Raw genomic sequence first — 20782 nt, forward strand, 5'->3', positions numbered from 1 at the left:
TTGCTTACTTTCTTAATCTAGCTTATACAAAGGCTAAAGCTAAAGTTACAAATGTTTTCTGTTCCTGGGGTGATCTCATTCTTTGGTATGCTGATTTTAATGTCACTGAAAATCTTACCAGTAACATTACAGGGGTATTTGTCAATAATATTACAAGCAATCAAAATACTGCTTTAACTATAGCCCTGATGAGGGTAATTTACCCCCAAACTGAGATGCCAGACCCTTGCAGAGATTTTTACTCAAAACAAACCGTGGCAGGTCTGGTGTGTATTATCCTGGCTCTTATAGTTTTAATTTTCATATTAATTCTGGCATTATGTGTGAAAAATTCAAATGCAGTGCCTGTAAGAACTAGGAAAATTTCTGTCTCAAAAGCAAACGGGAAAATTTCTCAAATACCACCTCCTTCCCAGCCAGGGACAGTTACTCCCTCTTCAGATTCTGGGAAAACTGGCAATGTTCCTAACAATAATGACAACAAACAACAATTGGCAGGCATTCCAGGAGTACAGGCTCAAAATCAGAATGTTCCTAACAACACTGATAACACCAGCTCAGCTAGTCCGAATCCCCAGCCAGCAGACCAGAACCCTGTTAGCTCTAAGGCAGATCTGAACTCACAGACCCCAGGTCAGACCCCCAATGATTCAAACCCTCCAGCAGACACGTCCATGTCTGTTGCTGTGGAGGCCTTTTTGGCACCTGCTAAGGCAAAAACCAAGACACAGCTTTTGACAAAGTGTGACTCAATGGAGGATGTAAGAGAGGGGACCTCTGTTGAGCAAGAGGAGGAAGAGGAGGTATTTAGTCTGTGAGACTGAAGTACTCAAATGAGAAGAGCACTGTGAGGTTGGCTGCCAAGAAAGAGGATGGTTCCAATGAGTTTAAGAGTGCTATGAGGAAGGTTCTGTTTTTAGGCCAGGGACAACCACATCAAGAAGAGGAAGAGGAGGACGATGACATCCAGGACTCCAACAATCCTCTCAGAGAGGTCAGGGAAGTTAGAAAGGAATACTCAAGGGAATCAGGTGAGCCAATCCTAAGCTGGCTAGTGAGATGCCGTGGTATTGGTGCTAATGCCCTGCAGGTAGGAGACAAGTCTGCCAAGCACCTGGGACCACTCACCAAGGAGAGTGGAGTGGACAAATACCTGGCAAGTCCTCTTCGTAAGGTTAGCTTGTGGACACGCCTTCTGTTGGCTGTGGCTATGAGATACCCTTCCCGAGATGATCTGCCATGGACTGCCAAGAAGTGGAACACCATTGAGCAGGGAATTAAGCTTCTGAAGGAGTTTGCTGTGAAGGAAGTGCTTTATGGAGATCATGGCACACATGAGCCTGATGACATTCCTCTTGGAACAGGTCTCATGAAGAAGCTTATTAAGCTTGCTCTTTCTTCCTATGCGAACATCTTGGCCAGCAAGTTTCTATCAAGGGGCGATAATGGAAGGTCTGTTACTGTTGGTGAATTCAGTGACCAGCTCAGGCAGTTGGAGGACTGTGGGAGAATTTCTCCCACAGTGGGGCATGAGCTGTAAACATGAGACCTTGTGATGGAAGATGTCCTTGGAGCCCAGGCAGCCCCAAGGATGCTAGGCTGTTAGGCTGAGCAACTCACACACAGCTGATAGGGCATGGAATCTGCCAGCCCCTGGGGCGTATACAGCTCCAGGGGGCTGACTCTGCCAGCCCCCTAAGGTGGAACCACGGGCTGTTTTGATGAGGAATAACCTATCTGTGCCTTATGCATAACTTTGTCCACTGGTGGCAGCCCCAGGCTGGCTGGATACACCACCTCTGAACAATATATAAGACACTGTGTTAGCCTAATAAAGCTTCACTGATGCACAGAATCTATAGAGTCAACTCATCAGTGCCCCGATCTGCCTCTCGCCTCTGCCTCCAGACCCCAACAAAGGACAGCTTGTCACATTCTGGTATAATCTGTGCCATAAAAACTCTGGGTACAGAGATGAAAGAAGGCATTGAGAATGGCATTAAGAACAGCATGAAAGAACTGAAGGAGAATCTTAAAACCTCAATTTCCAATCTGGTAAAGGATATCATTCCTGCATCATCAGAATGGGTGCATGTTTCTGCCGTCAGGAACAGACGCCCACCTCCTGCAAGGCAATTCCAGCCCAGGAGGGGACAAATTCCACCTAGACATCAGCAATCACGTGCATCACTGTGGACAATTCTGCATGACACATACAGTGAGAACATGAACAAGTGGGATGGTAAACCTACTTCAGCTCTTTCAAAGAGAGTGAAGTAACTGCAGAGTGGCAGAAACAGAGGCAGCAATGCCAGAAAAGTAGCTGTCACTTCTTCAGCCCCCGAGAGCAACTGCAATCATTCCAACAATTGCAATTTCTGTCACAACAACATCAATCACTGTGTACACCCTACATGCCATGTTCAGCATTAGGGGTGCCCTGCCTCCAGCCAGGAGGAGGAAAGGGATAGTGGAGAGAACCGAATCTATTGGAATGTATTCATTAGGTGGCCTGGCAGTTCAAGAGTTCGGAAATACAGGGCTTTAGTTGACACAGGTGCTCAGTGTACTTTGTTGTCATCAAATTGCAAAGGGACAGAGTCCATTTATATTTTTGGAATCACTGGTGGATCTCAAGAGTTAACTAAGATACAGGCTGAGATCAGTTTAACTGGTAAAGAGTGGAAGACACATACTATTGTAACTGGTCCTGATGCGCCTTGCATTCTGGGAATTGACTTTTTGAGACAAGGTTGTTTCAAAGATCCTAAGGGTCACAAATGGGCTTTTGGAATAGCATCTGTAGAGATTGAGGATGGTAAATTGAAATTGTCTATTAGACTTGAACTTTCTGATGAATCTGCAGTTTGGGGCATCATGACATAGAGGACCTGGAAGTGCCAATTGGAACTCAAACTGTTCATCACAGGCAATACAGAACTAACTGTGACTCTTTGTTGCCCATTCATCAGCTGATTCATCAACTGGAGGATCAGGCTGTCATCGAGAAAGCTCATTCACCTTTCAACAGTCCCATCTGGCCTGTGCGCAAAACTAACAGCGATTGGAGACTCACAGTAGATTTTCATGTCCTCAACGAGGTGACGCCACCAATGAGCGCAGCTGTGCCGGACATGCTGGAGCTCCAGTATGATCTGGAGTCGAAGGAGGCTAAGTGGTATGCTACCATAGACATTGCTAATGCTTTCTTCTCTATTCCCATAGCAAAGGAGTGCAGGCCTCAGTTTGCATTCACCTGGAGAGGAATCCAGTATCAGTTCAATCGTTTGCCTCAGGGGTGGAAACACAGCTCAACCATCTGTCATTCAGTCATCCATAATGCACTGGAGAAAGGTAAAGCTCCAGAGCACATCCAGTACATCGACGACATCATTGTGTGGGGCCAAACTGCTGAGGAAGTCTTCGAGAAAGGTAACAAAATCATTGACATTCTGTTGCAAGCAGGTTTTGCCATTAAGAGAGACAAGGTCAAAGGACCTGCCAAAGAAATTCAGTTTCTGGGAGTGCAGTGGCAGGATGGTCACCGTCACATTCCACAGGATGTGATCGACAAAGTCTCTACCATGGCAGTTCCCACCAACAAGAAGGACACACTTTCTTTCCTGGGTGTGGTGGGATTTTGGAGACTACACATTCCTGGTTTCAGTCAGATTGTCAAATCTCTGCACGGTGTGACTCATAAGAGAAACAATTTTGAGTGGGGTCTTGGACAACAAGCAGCCTTTGATCAAATCAAACGAGAAGTAGTCCATGCAGTGGGCTTGGGACCTGTGCGATCTGGTCCGGTCATTAAGAACGTTCTGTACATGGCTGCCAGTGACAATGGTCCAACTTGGAGCCACAGATGCAACTTGGTCTAAATGGATGGCTTTGGTAACCCAATGAGCACAAATGGGTAATCTTGATCAACCTGGTCTGGTGGAGGTGATCATCAACTGGCCGGAAGGAACAGGCTCTTCCAAGCCTCCAGAGGAGAAAATAACTCGTGCTGAGGAAGCTCCTCCCTAAGGTGATCTCTTAGTTCAGGACCTGCTGAGCCATCTGGACACCCACAAGTCCATGGGACCAGATGGAATCCATCCCAGGGTGCTGAGAGAGCTGGCAGCTGAGCTGGCCAAGCCGCTCCCCATCATTTTCCAGCAGTTCTGGCTCACTGGAGAGGTCCCAGGTGACTGGTAAATGGCCAACGTGGTCCCCATCCACAAGAAGTGTCGGATGGAGGAACCTGGGAACTACAGACCTGTCAGCCTGACCTCAGTGCCAGGGAAACTGATGGAGCAGGTTATCTTGGGGGTGATAAGAGCGCACCTCAGGGATGGCCAAGGGCTCAGGTCCAGCCAGCATGGGTTTAGGAAGGGCAGATCCTGCCTCTCCAACCTGATCTCCCTCGATGATCGGGTGACCAGCTTGGTGGATGTGGGGAGGCCTGTGGATGTGGTCTATCTGGACTTCAGCAAGGCCTTTGACACTGTCCCTCACAGCAAACTGCTGGCTAAGCTGTCAGCCCATGGCTTGGATGGCAACACTCTGTGCTAGGTTAGGAAGTGGCTGGAGGGCTGGACTCAGAGAGTGGTGGTGAATGGTGCCACATCCAGCTGGTGGCCAGTCACTAGTGGTGTCCCTCAGGGATCTGTGCTGGGCCCCATCCTCTTTAACATCTTCATAGATGATCTGGATGAGGGCATCGAGTCAGTCATCAGCAAGTTTGCAGATGACACCAAGCTGGGGGCAGATGTGACTGAGTTGGAAGGCAGAAGGGCTCTGCAGCGGGACCTTGACCACCTGCACAGATGGGCAGAGTCCAATGGGATAGGGTTCAATAGCTCCAAGTGCAGGGTGCTGCACTTTGGCCACAACAACCCCATGCAGAGATACAGGCTGGGGTCGGAGTGGCTGGAGAGCAGCCAGACAGAGAGGGATCTGGGGGTACTGATTGATACCCGTCTGAACATGAGCCAGCAGTGTGCCCAGGTGGCCAAGAGAGCCAGTGGCATCCTGGCCTGCATCAGGAATGGTGTGGTCAGCAGGAGCAGGGAGGTCATTCTGCCTCTGTACTCTGCACTGGTTAGACCACACCTTGAGTACTGTGTTGAGCTCTGGGCCCCCTAGTTTAGAAGGGATGTTGAGATGCTTGAGCGTGTCCAGAGAAGTGCGACGAGGCTGGTGAGAGGCCTTGAGCACAAGCCCTATGAGGAGAGGTTGAGGGAGCTGGGGTTGTTTAGCCTGGAGAAGAGGAGGCTCAGGGGTGACCTTATTGCTGTCTACAACTACCTGAAGGGTGGTTGTGGCCAGGAGGAGGTTGCTCTCTTCTCCCAGGTGGCCAGCGCCAGCACAAGAGGACACAGCCTCAGGTTGCGCCAGGGGAAATTTAGGCTCGAGGTGAGGAGAACGTTCTTCACTGAGAAAGTCATTGGACACTGGAATGGGCTGCCCGGGGAGGTGGTGGAGTTGCCATCCCTGGGGCTGTTCAAGACAAGATTGGACGTGGCACTTGGTGCCATGGTCTAGCCTTGAGCTCTGTGGTAAAGGGTTGGACTTGATGTGTGAGGTCTCTTCCAACCCTGATGATACTGTGATACTGTGATCTCTCTGATCAGGAAAAGAACTATGCTTTGTTCACAGATGGTTCCTGTCGTTTTGTTGGGAACAATCGAAGATGGAAGTCAGCAGTCTGGAGTCCAACCAGGAGAGTTACTGAAGCGAGAGATGGAGAAGGAGAATCTAGTCAGTTCGCTGAGGTGAAAGCTGTCCAACTTACTCTTGATGTGGCTGAACGTGAGAATTGGCCTATCCTTTACCTCTACACCGACTCGTGGATGGTAGCCAATGCTCTATGGGGTTGGCTAAAAGACTCGAAGAAGCATGGTTGGCAGAGGAAAGGAAAGCCTGTTTGGTGTGCTGATCTATGGCAGGACATTGATGCACGGCTGGAGAAAACTCCAGTAAAGGTCTGGCATGCAGACACACACATGCCTAAGAATAGAGCTACTGAGGAACATTTACACAACCAGCAGGCAGACCAAGCTGCTAAGATTTCTCTAGTAGATACTAACTCTGATCTTGACCTTGATTGGAAACACCGAGGTGAATTGTTCTTAGCTCGGTGGGCCCATGACTCATCTGGACATCAAGGTAGAGATGCAACGTACCAATGGGCAATTGACTTGTCCATGGACGCTATCACCCAAGTCATCCATGACTGTGACATTTGTGCTGCTATGAAGCAGGCTAAGTGAATCAAGCCCTTATGGTATGGTGAGAGATGGTTAAAGTACAAGTATGGTGAAGCCTGGCAGATTGACTACATCACTCTACCTCGATCCCGTTCTGGGAAGCAGTATGTGCTGATGATGGTAGAGGCCAGCACCAGATGGCTGGAAACCTATCCAGTTCCACATGCTACTGCATGTAACACCATTCTTGGCTTGGAGAGATAAATCATGTGGAGACATGGAACTCCAGAGAGAATCGAGTCAGACAAAGGCACTCATTTCAAGAACAATCTTGTGAAAGACTGGGCCAAAGAGCACGGAATTGAGTGGATCTATCATATACCCTACTATGCACCAGCTTCAGGGAAGACTGAGCACTACAATGGTTTGCTGAAAACCACCCTAAAAGCCATGGGGGGTGGAACTCTGAAAAACTGGGAAAACATTTAGCACAAGCTACCTGGTTGGTAAATAGCAGAGGTTCAGTAAAGAGAGCAAGACCTGCACAATCAGAGTTGGTCCACACAGTAGACAGTGATAAAGTTCCTGTTGTATGTGAAAAGAATCTGTTAGGGAAAACTGTTTGGATATTTTCTCCTTCGGGTGAAGGGAAACCTGTCCGAGGGGTGGTGTCTGCTGAAGGTCCTGGTCACACCTACTGGGTAATGCAGAAGAATGGTGAAATCCAGTGTATTCCACAGAGAAATCTAACCTTAGCTGAGAGTTTAAATTCAAAGTGTATAATACAAGCTGTTAGGAGTTTTCTGTTCTAGGTAACATTGGCGTCCAACACTGAGAGAATCTACGAGAGAATCTACAGTACATGAGCATGAATCCAATGTCACCTGAGAGTCCCTATTCTTGTTTCATCTGTGAGGAGACAAACTGTTCTGAGCTTTTGAATCACCTACATCTGAGATAGCTGGAATGAAGTGTGAACTGAACTTATAATATTCATTAGTGTAAATATTGGTTTAGATTAGATCAGATAATTCTCAGGGATACTCTGAGTGAAGTAGACAGGGGTGGATTGTGCTAGTTTGAAGCAGGCTAGAATGTTTTGGTGAGAAAAAGTAGATAATTTAGCTGTGAAAGGAAAACAATAGTGATGTCTACTCCCCTCACAGTCTCACTGAGAGGTATGGGAACAAGAAAGAAAAACATTAGATAACACTCTCGCCATTTTGTGTCACTCTGCTTCTGGCTTTGGACTGAGCTACAGCTCCCTAACCTCGCCTTCCACTAACTTTGCTTCTTAACCTCTTGGCTGAACCTCTATTCATCCTTGGTACTGGGGTAAGGTTGAGAGGGGCAGGGGGAAGGTGCAGGGGTGGTTGAGAGCCCCTCCTGGAGACTCAGGTCTCTGGGAGGGGAGTTGTGCATCTGTATTACCTTTTACCTTGTATATTTCTGTATATAACTGTATATACTGTAAATATCTGCTTGTACATTGTGCTAGCTGTAAATAAATAGCTTCATTTATATTCCCAGAGACTGACTGAGTTAGCTGGTGTACCTTCTAAAGTGTGGGGGGGCAGGTAACAGCACAACTTGAGACTATGTCCCCTTGTTCTATTGCTGGTTGTCTGGGACAAAAGACCAAACCCCACCTGGCTACAATGTCCCTTCAGATAGTTGTCAACAGCAATGAGGTCACCCCTGAGCCTCCTTTTATCCAGGCTAAACAACACCAGCTCCCTCAGCCTCTCCTCATAAGCTTTGTGTTCCAGGCCCCTCACCAGCTTTGTCTCTGTTTTCTGGACATGTTCCAGCATCTCAACTTCTCTCTTGAACTGAGGAGCCCAGAACTGGACACAGTACTCAAGGTGTGGCCTGACCAGTGCTGAGTACTGAGGAAGAATAACCTCCCTTGTCCTACTGGCCACACTGTTCCTGATGCAGGCCAGGATGCCATTGGCTCTCTTGGCCACCTGGGCACATTGCTGGCTCATCTGCAGCCTACTATCTATCAGTACCCCCAGGTCCCTTTCCTCCTGGCTGCTCTCCAGCCACTCTGTCCCCAGCCTGTAGCGCTGCTTGGGGTTGTTGTGGCCAAAGTGCAGAATCCTGCACTTGGCCTTGTTAAACCTCATCCCACTGGCCTCTGCCCACCCATCCAGCCTGTCCAGGTCCCTCTGCAGGGCTCTCCTACCTTCCAAAAGATCCACACCTGCTCCCAGCTTGGCGTTATCTCCAAATTTACTGATGCTGGACCAAATCCCTTCGTCCAGGTCATCAATAAAGATATTGAACAGGACTGGGCCCAGCACTGATCCTTGGGGAACACCACTAGTGACTGGCTGCCAACTGGATGTGGCACCATTCACCACCACTCTCTGGGCTCTGCCATTCAGCCAGTTCTTGATCCAGCACAGAGTGAATCTGTCCAAACCATGAGCTGCCAGCTTGACTAGTAGCTTCTTGTGGCAGATGCTGTCAAAGGCTTTCCTGAAGTCCAGGTAGACTACGTCCACAGCCTTGCCCACATTCACCAGGCAGGTAACCTGATCATAAAAGGAGATCAGGTTGGTGAGACAGGACCTGCCCTTCCTGAACCCATGCTGGCTGGGCCTGATCCCTTGGCTATCCTGTAGGTGCTTTGTGATGGCACCCAAGGTGACCTGTTCCATGACCTTGCCTGGCACTGAGGTCAGGCTCACAAGGCTGTAGTTTTCTGGCTCCTCCTTTCAACTCTTCTTGTGGATTCTCTAACACAAAGCCACTCTGGCTAAAATAATTTAAAGAAAAACACAAGAGAAAATAGTATCAGTCCATCCAGGTCAACAGATGCACCATGGAGAATGACAGGACAACTCTTACAGTGGAAGCCGAAATGACAGAGCAAGTTTCAACAACAAAAGAAGTGCATGGGTACTAGTATTTGGAGTGATCCAAATACTTTAATTCTCATATATTAGATCCACATGTTTAAATGTAAATGGAATTTTGAGTGGTTAGAATCCAAGGAAGCGTGGGCACTTGCATATCGTGAAGTGTTTTTCTTGGTCTGGCAAGAAAGAGATGAAAAAGATTTGGAATTATATGATTTAAAAGTATGGTAGTTTCTTCTAAACTGCATTTCAAAAGTAAATGCACAATTCTTTGTATTTTTTCCTGGCTATTAATAACGTATTTTTTTTCCTGTAATGATTTAGTAATCTAAAAGATAATATAAAAGGTAGTATTTCATAAGCATTAAAAGGATTTTCCTTAATTTTCTTCATCATCATTTTAAATTTCTCTTCTAGACAGTGTAAAAGCTAAAAATAATACCTTGTTTTCAGCCCAGTAAAATAAACTAACATCTTTAACCTAATGATACTCATAAAATGAATAGATTTGTGTGCCAAAATTCCTAAACCTTGAATTCTATGTTGTAAAAAAAAAAAAAAAAAAAAATCAACCCCCAAAAAAAGCTCAGCCTCCATGGTCTAGTTGACTGGCTAGGGCTGGGTGCTAGGTTGGACTGGATGATCTTGGATGTCTCTTCCAACCTGGTTGATTCTATGATTCTATGATTCTATTGTGGTAGTTTAAGGCTTATTGGAATATTCTAATAAAAGAAATTGGTACGTTCATTGAAAGTTCATTACGGAATCTAATTAAATTAGACTACTTGTTGCAAAAGAATAATAATGATAAAATCTATACCATTCATTGTTTTGCTAAAGGGTGTTAAAAAACCCAGTGAATAAACAATTCCTTCCTCTTAGCTCTGAGGCACTGGATCTGTTCGCTGCTCCTTCACTTCTCTCTAACTCCTGCACTAACCTTAACTGAGCATATAACACATGAGCTGTGTTAGTTGTTTTCTGTCAGGGGAGAGGGAGGGTTGGTGTTGGCCCTTTCTGGGCTTTTCTTTGTCTGGGGACAAAGATTTGATTTCTGCATATATATTTCTGCATATATAATTGTGAATACATGTAAATACATCTTGTATATATGCTTGTAAATTTAGCTTTGCTGTAAAATAGAGCTTTATCTTATTTCTAAACCATCTGAGCTCCTCTGGTAAATTTAATTTTTTGGGTGTGATTTCCTAAACCCAGCATATATGTATTATGAAGCTTTCATCTTTTAGTTGATGCATCTTTGTGCTAGTTCAATCAGCTCAATATGCACTTTACCTCCTATTTTCTGATATGTTTTACTTGTTCTGAAATCTTCCATTTTTCCTGTTCAGTAGCAAGTGAAGCTTGTAAGCACAACTAGTCATCAGTCATCAATAATTAGAATGATCCAGAACTCATGGCATTTATCAGTTAGATCGTTTATAAACTAGATATGATGTCACAAAATCAAGACTAAGTGTCTTCTTTGCTCACAATATTCACATGACTCCATACATTCAAGCTTTTCAGAATTATTTCAATTTGTAATCTGTCTGGAAGAAAAAACAAAATCAGTGTAGACTATAATAATGCCAAGTTAAGCATATTCATGAAGCCAACATAAAAATCTTTAGATGTATTTTGTGAGAATAAATGTCCTCATATAGTCTTCTGTAGTAGAAGTACAAAGACATATGTGTGAAAAAAAATAGATCTGCACTTATCACCAGCACAGCTTCTAAACACATCTCAACATTTATCTTAAACAACAAACAAAACCCCCCAAAAAACCCAACCAAACAAAAAACCCCAACCAAACAAAAAGACACAAAAAATATTAAGAAACCCAACTAAAAAAAACCAACTAATTGAAAAAAAATTATTTATTTTAATTATTTTTTTGAGAAATACTGAAATTTCTGACAGAAAATCAAGGTGGATACACAAAAACAAAGTGGCCACTTAAGGAATGTGCAGGGTTGTAAGTGACTTCCAGAAATCATCAAGTACTACTCCATTGCAAAGTAGGACCACTTAAGGCAGCTCACACAGGTAGATGTCCAGGAGAGTTTTGAAGCTCTTTAGAGAAGAAGATTCCACAAACTCTCTACTCTGCCTACTTCAGTGCTCCTTCAACTCTCAAAGTAAAAAAATTACTGCCATGCACTCCATGGGAGTGGGGAATGGGTGTTTCAGGATCTTCCTCACTCTGTGTGTGTATACATGGCTGGACACACAGATCACAGAAAGGTAGCCATGGTTGATGTGTTTCATTTCTCCAGTGGGGTTGATAATTCTTCTAGGACAGCCCTGCAAGGGACCTGGACAGGATATTCACTTCTCAGGAATACTTCATTGGATTCCCTTCTCACATTGTGCTCATTCTGCAGATGGACCTTTGATGGGTCTGGGAACAGTCAGGGTATTACTCAGGTTTGTCCTCCTGCCATTATTTCTCTGAGTTGCTTTCAGAGTACGGAAAAGAGCTTTATCATACAACCTAAAAAAATACCTTGGATGCAAATACACAAAATCCCTCAATATATTCAAGATATAAAGACAGTTGCTTTTGTAGTCAAAGAAAATTAGATGGCAGTGTTGTTGGCTATGGAGAATGGATTAAGTGTGCCTGTAGGAATGACTATTGAAAAAAAACTACACACATACATTTCATTTATTGGTTTGATTTGGTTTTGGTTTTATTTGGTTTGAGTGGCTACAGATTAAAACAGAAATCAGAATGCACTGCAGTAACCTAGTCTAATATATATGATCATTTGAAATTTATATGACAAAGTGCAAATAAGCATGCCTAGCACACAGGACAATCAGCAGAAGCTCTTGTTGGATGCAGGTATACTCCAAATATTGCAGGTTGTTACTCAGGGCAAACAGATAATACCTCAACTGGCCATTTTAGGTATCATATATTCCTTCCTATTCCTCAGAGGTGAATGCCCTGAAACTCAACTTTAAAACTATGTTTTACCAAGTTTTCTGTCTCACACAACTCCTGCGTGATATGTAATACTACAGGCAAGCTTTGAAGGTGGGAAGAACTCCATGACAGGAGACAGAGGAGGAAGAAGGTATTGTAACAACAGTGTCTTTTCTAGGTCTATTAATAACTCTCTAAATAAATGCAAAGCATTAATGATTTATAATTAGTATTTATTTAATTATATATAGTTGTACTCAATACTGAAGAAAGTAAGAAAATCAAACTCTGCAGAAAGGAAAGAAAGGAAAGAATGGAAAAGACGCTGTTGAATACTACTTTTAGAACAAAAGCTACACATGTGAGAGCAGAAAAGAGAGCTGTCAGACCAAACTACAAGATTCAGAATGTCCCTGAAGACCCAATGCTAGGAAGAAAGTGAAAGAACCTGAAAAAGAGGTAACACAGTAGAAGTACTTGGGAGGAAATAGGGAAAGTGACTATTTATTTACTTCTCTGTCTAAAAATTCTGTCAGATGAATAAATTGTGATGGCTAATTAAAGCCAAAACATTAACAAACACTACCATCATCCCCAAAACAACAAAAAACCTGGGAACAATTGCCATCAAATTAAGATAAATCTGGACCACATCCACAATCAACAATTACAGCAAGTGAATGCATGGCAAACACTATGAAAAATGAAATGGTTTCAGCAACGAAAAAACAGTTTTCTGCTGAAGTTACACATCTCACTGTGATGGTGCAGCCTCATATTTTCTGGTCACTACACAGAGGACTCAACAGTTCACAGATAACTTATGGCTAAATTACATAACTTGCACTTCATGCAGACAGCTCAGCAGAATACAACTGAAGAGAATTGCCTGCAGCTAAAATCAATCCTATGATGAACTGACAGTCAGGGAAGAGATATTATAGTAGTTTGGAGGCTATTTAGTTTAGGTTTTGTCAATAGCTGAGCAGCTGTACATTGAATGAACTGATGCAGAACCAGAAAGATGTCTACAAACTGCATTACTGCAGCCAGTAGCCTTTCAGAAGACAGACACACATCAAATACATTTGCATTCTGAGAACTAAGATACCATCTAGCAATGTGTTGTGAAGCCTAAAAGAAATGTTAATGATATTGACTCCTGAATACATGCTGACATTTACAGTCCCATTACATAGACAGAACAATCATTGGTAATTTTGTAGTCAGTAAGTTGTAACTTGATATGGAGACAAATGCTTAGGGTCACTCAGATTTCCAGTGCCGCCTTCTCTGTTTTTTAATGCTTTTATTTTGAGTAATTTTTTTTTTATGTCTCAATGCTATTACACATCAGACCAGTTCCCATCTGAATCAATATTAAGCTCTAATGACTGAGAAATCAGAGCTTCAGAAGCCTATCAATGAGCTCATCAAATATTTACGAATGTCTTGGCCAGTGGCAACATGCAAATCGGTACTAGTAAATAGGCCAGAGGATGTGGAGATGTCTCCTGCTGACATAAAATGACATCTGTTAGCTAGGTAAGAACAGAAGCAATGCAATCAGAGTGGTGCCAGCATGACACTTTCATTCAGCTCAATCTAGTGTGGTATGGTGATAAGTTATATCACTCAGAGGTGATTCTTAAAGCTTTGTTCTACCCTAACGATGTAGCTCCATAAAAGTGTCACAGTCGGGGTTCACATTTATTGTCACTAAATGATTACAGGACAAGATTGCACATTTTACAAGATTTCTTTCTCCTTGTGCCCATAGAAATCTATTTTTATATATCAAACCTTATGTTATGAATGTCAAGCTGGGAAACCCTTTTTTTTTTTTCCTGACAATAAGTCACTTTGGGGTGAAAGAGCTATGGAACTAACTATTTAAAGGATTTCAAATCTGGCTGTTACTTTTATGATATGAGTGTTTGCCATAGCTAAATAATCGTTGGACAGTAAGTGAGTGAAAATGGCTTGAGAAAACAATGCAATCTGTGATTCGAAATAAAACAAGCAAAACCAAATACTTTTACCTGTATAGCTCCTAGTATTACTAAGGTCATGTCCCTAAAATAAACTGACTTCAAATACATGCTTCAGGTTAGAAAGATCACAAACAACAAAACCAGGACTTGATGTGCATTCTGTGCTGTTCAATAGCTTCTTCTGGTTGTAAAAAAAATATTTTAAGACTAGTCACTTGTGTTCTGCACTTTGATGTTTAATGTTTATATGAGGTGTTTGGAATGGAAAATGTCAAAAAGTTATTACACAAGTAGCTAAATCTACATGAACAGAGTAAATGGTTACTTTGGGTAAAGGACAGTGATGAGTATGGATTAAGATACACAAATATGCACAGAGGGGTGTGTGTGAATATATTCCTGTGAATCTGCTGCTGCCATTCATTTACTCCTTTCTGAGGGCTGTGGTGATGATGTAACTGGTATTAAAATTCCTTAGAGTACAGTGGAATGGGCTGCATATGACATCTCTGCTTCCTTATTTTCAGCTTAGTAACTCTGTGATAGTCTGTTGACAACAGCTCCCTTTGTGTACTTGCAGGACCACAGTGGGGTTGGAAAATGCTGTAAGAATTAATCCTGGCACCTGCAGAGGCTTCAAGGTCTTTATGACTCCTGCTGAGCCCTCCTAAGGTGTAAGTGGAAATGCAGTAGAACCAGGGAATTATTATTACTACCTGCAGAAGCAAAGCCAGCTGCTCCTTTGCCTCCATGCAGTGTAGCCCAGCAAGAGGCTGGATTCACAGAAATTCTCAGATATACTCCTTCACTTCTGTCTCTGCTTCCAGTCTTAATGTTTATAAATGCTTCATGGCAGAATATTCACAAAGCCTTTCAGCAGCATCTAGAATCCTGAGCTGTTGCCCAGTGAAGAATTTGCAAGCATATTACCAGCTTTAGAGAAACTTCAGGGTCAGAAGTTGAGAATTTTCATTAGGGAATTGATAGCAATGCTTTTATATCTGACTTCTTTTTATACATTGTTGGCAGCATATATGTCTGGCCTAAAAATGGATGTCAAGACCTTCTTCCTAAACATCTTTTCATACATAAGTGGAAACGATTGCTTTGGTGTCTTCAATGAAATTCTCAATTCTTCTTTTTCCGTGTGTTTTCATATAAAATACATTTAGAAGTCCAAATCTTTTTGTATAGCCAGGCAAATATTTTATTCTAATCCCAATAGAACATTTGAAGCATTATTTAGAAGGTAATGAATTCTCCAAATGTACATAAAATATAACTGCCCTTCAGTATCTCCAAATTGCTGGTAGCTTGCTAGTTTAATCACCAGTCTATCTTAAGAATCTCTGGAACTAGTTATTAGGAATCAGTTCTATTCTTGTATAAAGAATAAAAATGAGCTACTGAGAGCAACAAACATAAATATACAAGCACAAGATACTGTGCTTACTAAGTCTTCTAATAGGCAGAAACTGGTTGTGAAGCCAAGACAATTCAAACATGAGTGCAATGGAATAATTGCTAGTAAGAGTTGCCATATTTCTACACAAAATAAAATTTGTTTTTGAAGAGCACTTCAACAAAAATATGAAGTGTATTAAATACTTTTACATAAGCAGCAGCTATAGAAACACTGGATTACAATTACAGAGTCATAGAATCATAAAAACATTCAGGTTGGAAAAGACCCTTAAGATCACCAACTCTAACTGATAACCCTACTCTAGAAGGTTCGCCATAAACTATACCCCCAAGCACCACATCCAGACAACAGCTTGAGGCCGTTCCCTCTTGTTTTATCACTAATTACCTCTAAAAAGAGACCAGCACCAACCTCTCCACAAGGTCATTTCAGGTAGCTGTAGAGATTGATAAGGCCTCCCTTCAGTCTCCTCATTTTCACAGTAAATGGCCCCAGATCCTTCAGTTGCTCTTTATAAGATTTATTTTCCAGGACCTTCGCCAGCTTCACTGCCCTCCTTTGCACTCACTCCATCACTTCCACATCCCTTCTGTAATGAGGTGCCCAAAACTGAACATAATACTTGAGGTGTGGCCTCATCAGAGCTAGGTACAAGGGGACAACCACCTCTCTACTCTTACTGGATATAACATTTTTAATACAAGTCAGATTGCCATTGACCTTCTTGGTCATCTGGGCACACTGCTTGCTTGTGTTCAGCTGCTGTCTACAACTACCTGAAGGGAGGCTGTAGCTATACGGCGGTCGATCTCTTCTCCCAGGCAAACAGCAATGAAACAAAGGGACACAGTCTCAAGTTGTGCCAGAGGAGGTATAGGATGGACATTAGGAGGAAGTTCTTGACAGAGAGAGTGATTTGCCATTGGAATGGGCTGCCCAGGGAGATAGTGGAGTCGTCATCCCTGGAGGTGTTAAAAAAAAAAAAGCCTGGATGAGGCACTTAGTGCCATGGTCTAGTTGTTTGGATAAGTCTGTGTGATATGTTGGACTGGATGATCTTGGAGCTCTCTTCCAACCTGGTCGATTCTATGATTCTATGATTTGTCTATTACAATCCCTAGATCCCATTCTGCCAGACAGCTTTCCATCCATACTTTGCTAAGCCTATAGCACTGCTTGGGGTTGTTGTGGTCCAAGTGCAGGACCTGACATTTCACCTTGTTGAAGCTGATCCTATTTAAGTTGACTCATAAATCTAATCTACTCAAGTCTCTCTGTAGAGCCTCTCTACACTTGTGCAGCTCAATTCAGTATAGGGATGCTTCTCTACATTTTTTCAACTTGTCTGATACTAGTACACAGAGAATGGGTGACTGCATAGATGAGGGAATGTATGTATGTATTTCTGCATGTAGAGAAAATAGCTAATTTTGTGGCAAACACTGGTTTGGGTCTTTGTACCAGAAATTAATCATTCTTATTAACTATGACTATTAATTTCTGTATGCATTTTTAGCTATTATTAATATTTTTTTAAAAAAATCAGGAAAATTCCTTGAGATTCTTTGGATTTTTGGTCAACAAGAAGCAATTGCATATAATTAAACAGTGTAAACAATCAGAACTTGGAAAATAAGAATTTGAAAACAGAAAAAAATTCTAACTATGGTTTTAGAGTCTTGTCACTCACTCCAGCATGTGTACTTACAATTCTTTTGGTCCCTGAGTAAGTCTCCTGTATCAAAGATGCTTTCAAACTCGTGGTGTGATCTCAGGGTAATATAAAAAATATTTGAGGCAGAGGGAAGAGATGCTGCAAAGCCACTAGTGTGAGCTGCTGTCCCAGGTTAGGGCAGATCCCTCCCCCGGGGAGAAATAAATTCACCACAACACAGCCCCTTTTTTTTTTTGAAAGTCAGGGAAAGATGATATTGTATTTCTTATAGTATAACAATGTAAAGAGAGATAATAACTAGAGAAGGAAGGAAGGAAAAAAAAATACAATAACCTTAAGGGAGATGGGGGAGGGGTCAAGCGTCGGTGAAGCAGCAGAAGCAGCAGCAGCCAAAACAGCAGCCGGGGAAGATAGGTGAAGCTGAAGCAGCAGAAGCCATCAGGAGAAAGGGGAGAACAAGCTGTGCTTCTAGACATTAAGCTCTTGATGCACCAATGAAATTATATTAATTTATCTATTGTTGCCATTATGTGGCCTATCCCTGGAGTGTTGATCTTTCCCCTATGTCTGAGCTAGAGAATCAGCTCAAACGGCCACAGCTGCATACACGCGGCTGCCTTTAACAAGCTGCAAACGAGGAGAGGCAAGATTGCTCCGTGCTGACAAGGGAAGGCACAGTGCAGAAAGACTAAATACAGTGCGGCACCATTTCTAAATCATCCCTCTTTGTATCCTTCATTTTGAAAAGCAAACTGGCCAATAGGCACTAGCACCCTTGTTCTGGCCAATGAATTCAAAGCTTCCTGTCTCTTTTGACCATGCAGGCACAGCGAGGGCAGAACAAGACACCTGACACATGGTGCTAAGCCCCCTAGCCCTCAAGGTTTTACTCATCTGACTCAACTTCCTGGGGATCCACTTTCCTCCCTTCTCCTCCCCGCTCCTCCCCCAAAACAGAAGGAGGAGAGAAAGGGTTAAACAGGCCTGGTAGGATTTATGCCCTTGTCATGGAAGGTAGCAAAGCCCTTCAGCAGGCTTCATTTCTGCACAGAGTCGTGGCTCGCATGAAGCCAGCAATCGCAAAAATCAAAACAATATTTCCAGCTACTATTCCAGCAGCTACAAGGCCCCTGAGAAGATTCCTCCCTAGGAAGGATGAAAGGTAAACATTAGCTTTGTTTTGAGCAAAAGGCCTTGATTCCCATGGCCCGCTGGACACCTGTTAGGTGCTGACCCCTGGGTGGTCTTACAGGTTGTTTATGGTAATAATTGTCCAATTGTATGAATTGATTATGATTTTGTACCAATCTGTAAATTTAACATAAAATCGCCTGAACTGGCTTAGCACGCCTATTCAGTATACTATAAAAATGGTGCATTTTGCCTTAGCTGAGCACCTCTCCCTCTTCTTCTACAACCCTGCACTCTCTGCACCTCGATACCCTCTTGCTCTCAACCCTGCTGAAGACACCCTGCCTGCACATGCATCGATCAGCAGCATTGCAGCAGTAAGAATTACGGCCTGCTTGGCACGAACTCGGCAACACCCGATCCTTGGAGGCCAGAGCCTAGCTTGGCCTGAACCTACAGGAACTCGGACAATGCCCTGAACTTCAAAATACTTTGAAACCCTGTTGAACTACTCGTGGACAGTGAGTAACTGATGAACTTTTTACTTAAAGACTGAATAACTTCTTAAGACTCAAAGAACTCTTTTTAAAAAACACAGACTCTCTTTATTTTAACCATTCTGCATTTTTAATCTGCAACTGCTAACCAAGAATCTATGTGGGGAAGTTATAGATAAGTTTGGGAAGGGGATTTCTCATATGTTAGTAATAAATCATTTAATCTTTATTATACTTCGGCCTCGCATGTCTTTCCCCATAAATTTCCCTAAACTACATTCCACAACAGTCTTTTTTCTTCTGTTTAGAGATTTTAAATTTTAATTTTTTGAAGATTAACCTTGAATTAATCTATTAATGTTTGTTCTTCTGCTGTGTTTCTGCATTGTATTTCAAAATAAGGAAAAAGTAATTATTGCCATGTCTGTTTACTGATGTCTCAAACAAAAGCTGTGCAGCAGTCTTTAAAAAAAGAAAATAAACCCTATTTTACTATTCTATTGGATAGAAAACAGATTGTTATTACTATTAAGAGGAAGCAAGTTTTAAATATAAGGCAGAGGAATGGAAGATATTTGACCAGATTTCATGATGTAAAGACTCCTGTGAACATAGGATGTTAAAAATTATTAGCACTTTTGCATTCACTTCTGATAAGTCTTCTGATGTATTTTGATGGCCATGGTGATGTTAGGTCAGCAGCTGGACCCAAAGATTTTAGAGGTCTCTGATTCTTCGCTTGTATGTCAGTCCAGTCTTCAAAATGGATGAGGAGGAAGACATGAAACAGTACAGATCAATCAGCCTCACCTCCATCCCTGGAAAACAGTGGAACAGCTCATTCTGAAGGCCATCTCTAAGCATGTGGAGGAAAAGAAAGTTACCAAGAGTACTCAATAGATTCATGAAAGGGAAATCACTCTTGGTCAATGTGATAGCCTTCTGTGATTGTATGATCAGATGGGTAGACGAGGCCAGAGCAATGTATATTGTCTACTTTGATTTCAGAAAGGCTTTTGACACTGTCTTCTTGTGGTGGAGGGGCCGCAGCCCCAAAACTGAAGCTTCTCTATGCCTCTACATGCCTGGACATGTTTTTCTGCCAGGGACCTATGTTAGTAAACAGGTTGTATAACACACACACGCCCAGCCCGTGTACCCCTGAGGTCCAGGCAGGTAATCCCCTATTGGGAGGTCCAGGCATGTCTCTACTGCCTATTGGGGCAAGGTTTGGCTTACGGCCAGCCTGATTGGTCATTTTAGATGTCCAATGAGCCACTAATCTTGGCCCAGAGCCTATAAATAGGGATGCACAGCAGCACCACATGGTGCTGGGGACTGAGTGGCTGGAGAGCAGCCAGGAGGAAAGGGACCAGGGGGTACTGATAGATAGTAGGCTGCAGATGAGCCAGCAGTGTGCCCAGGTGGCCAAGAGAGCCAATGGCATCCTGGCCTGCATCAGGAACAGTGTGGCCAGTAGGACAAGGGAGGTTATTCTTCCTCAGTACTCAGCACTGGTCAGGCCACACCTTGAGTACTGTGTCCAGTTCTGGGCCCCTCAGTTCAAGAGAGATGTTGAGGTGCTGGAAAGTGTCCAGAGAAGGGCAACAAAGCTGGTGAGGGGCCTGGAACACAAAGCTTATGAGGAGAGGCTGAGGGAGCTGGGATTGTTTAGACTGGATAAGAGGAGGCTCAGGGGTGATCTTATTACCGTCTACAACTACCTGAAGGGACATTGTAGCCACGTCGGGGGTGGCCTCTTCTCCCAGGCAACCAGCAATAGAACAAGGGGACGCAGTCTCAAGTTGTGCCAGGGGAAGTATAGGCTGGATGTTAGGAGGAAGTTCTTTCCAGAGAGAGTGGCATTCGAATGGGCTGCCCAGGGAGGTGGTGGAGTCACCGTCCCTGGAGGTCTTCAAGAATAGCCTGGATAAGGCACTTAGTGCCATGATCTAGTCGACTGGATAGGGCTGGGTGGTAGGTTGGGACTGGATGATCTTGGACGTCTCTTCCAACCTGGTTGATTCTATAAGTGTATATTAATATCCAAAGGGTCA

Source organism: Pogoniulus pusillus, chromosome Z (genome assembly GCF_015220805.1).
Source record: "Pogoniulus pusillus isolate bPogPus1 chromosome Z, bPogPus1.pri, whole genome shotgun sequence".
Classification (NCBI taxonomy): domain Eukaryota; kingdom Metazoa; phylum Chordata; class Aves; order Piciformes; family Lybiidae; genus Pogoniulus; species Pogoniulus pusillus.